Below are 2,505 nucleotides of genomic sequence, written 5' to 3'. Positions count from 1 at the left end.
AAGCAGAAAGCTAATGCAGATCTATCTAAGCAACAAAGTAGGATGTTAGTAATCTTTTATCTTAGCTGTACTGACTATATTTTCTGGTTGGGGACCCTGTCTCTGATTACCTAATTGTCTAAATAACTGCTAACAAGTCAACAAGATGGGGGAAAATGTGTATGTAAGGAGAAATTATTTTTATTGTGCATACAAGTAGAATGGGGGAAAGAAGAGATAAACAAGAATTGACAAATAGAAAATGACCTTGACTACAACCTCAACTTGCTTCTTAATATTATTCAACTATTTATAAGTAGTTACTCCTAAAATTAATATTGATAAATGTAATAATGTTTTAACTACATTTTCATTACTGTATTTCATGAAAGTTGAAACATGAGAATCCTTACTGATTATTAAATTAACTTAGCAGTTACCTTTGACTTCCATATATAAGTAAAATACCTCTATCAGTAGTAGTAAAGAATCACTTCATATTCTTACCAACATCAAGGGGCCCAAAACAGATATATAGGGTTCTTTTTGGGTGGTATTTATACAGACTATGAAAGCACCGTTTGATTTTGGTTGAATGGAACACTGAATTAGATCACTTACAAATGTGCTTTTATTTGTGGGAGATAACAGTTACAGTTGTGGAAATGACAACTCAATTTTTAAAAATAACTTTCAATCACTGAAAATGACATAATTCCCAGAACACCGAAGAAAGTCATTCAACAAGACCACATGTGGAGTTCATGTTCAAGATGTATTTGTCAGCCTCCACTCAGCTCCCTTCATGTAAATGCTACAGAGAATTTTTAAAAGGATGGCACAGAGGCATGTCAAAATCAAGTTACCAACAAAATTAATAATACATGGACGTAAATTGTGATCAACAATAAATTGTCCTTAAGGAGGCAATCAGCTCACTCAGCAGGAGTGTATCATGGGCTGTAAGCAGAGTTGAGACTCAAGTTGCACTGTAATCACAAATCTGAGAATCAGAGGAGCTGTTTTCTATGGCATCAAATAGTTTAGATTATTCAAGCAATGGGTTGTTTACTTACGATTTGCACTGTTCCTAAGTTACCAAAATCATTCATTTTATACTCAGGCTTTACAAGTAAAATAATACTATTTCATTATATTTTATAAAGGGAGTAAAAAAGATGTGTACGTTTGCACATTATTTTTGACATAATAAAGTGAACTCTTGGCATAAAAAAATCTGCATTTTTTTCATCCAAAAATAATTTTACATTTAAAAACCTCTTCAAACCCTTGAGATCTAAGAGTGATATAAAACAAGACAAATCTGATTCTAATGTTTCCATTGGGAGACCAGAAATGTACTGTGTCTAAAGTGAATTTTTATAACCTAGCTATGATGGTTAATTTTATATGCTAACTTACCTGAGCTAGGAGACACCCAGATACCTGCTAAAACATTATCTCTGGATGTGTTCTTGAGTTTCTGGAAGAGATTGGCATCTGATTCCAGTAAACTGAGTGAAGAGATCTACTCTTGCCAATGTGGGGCCAGCATTATCTAATCCAAATGAGGGCCTGAAAAAACAAAAAGGCTAAGGAAGGACAAATTCTTTCTCTCATCTTGAGCTGGATATACACCTTTTTCTGCGCTCAGATACTGAAGCTCCTGATTCTCAGGCCTCAGACTCAGACTCAGACTGGATTATACCACCAGCTTTCCTGGTTCTCTAGTTTACAGATGACAGACTGTGGACTTCTCAGCCTCCATAAACATGTCAGTCAATTCCTATAATAAATCCTGTATATCCTACTGGTTCTGTTTCTCTGGAGAACCCTAAGACAGATTTTGGTAGTGAGAGTGGGGTTTCTGTCTGGGCAAATTTGAGCTGCTATAACAAAATACCACAGGTTGGAAACTTATAAACAAAAATTTATTTTCTCACTGTTCTGGACACTGAGAAGTCCAAGGTCAGGGTGCCAGTGTAGTTGCTTGAGGGCCCTTTTCCTAGTTCATAGCTGGCACCTTTTGGCTGTGTCCTCACATGATGGAAGGGACAAGGGATCTCTTTGAGGTCATTTTATAAGAACACTAACTTCATTCAGGAGGACTCTACCCTCATGCCCTAAGTACCTACTTCTCAAAGGCCCTACCTTCTAATACTATCTTACCGGGCATTAAGATTTTAACATATGGTTTTTGGGGAGACACAAACAATCACCTCTGTGCATGACATAATATTTTGAAGTTATTATAAATATTTCATCAAACATTCTTTGAATACCAGCATCTACCAGCCACTATCCTACGCAGAGTGTCATAGATAGCAGTTTTCCTGCTCTCTCAAGGAGCTAACTCTTGAGAGTGAAAATTAAACTCACAAAAATACTTCCCATACATAGTGACTTAGGTGCTATAATTAGGATATATAGTGAATTTTGGAGACACAGGTGACAATAGTCAACTCTACCTAGAAGCAATCTAGGAATGCTTCCCAAGGGAATGATGCTGAATTTAAAACTTGAAGG

Source organism: Canis lupus, chromosome 13, assembly GCF_011100685.1.
Source record: "Canis lupus familiaris isolate Mischka breed German Shepherd chromosome 13, alternate assembly UU_Cfam_GSD_1.0, whole genome shotgun sequence".
Taxonomy (NCBI): domain Eukaryota; kingdom Metazoa; phylum Chordata; class Mammalia; order Carnivora; family Canidae; genus Canis; species Canis lupus.
This window is presented reverse-complemented; position numbering follows the sequence as displayed.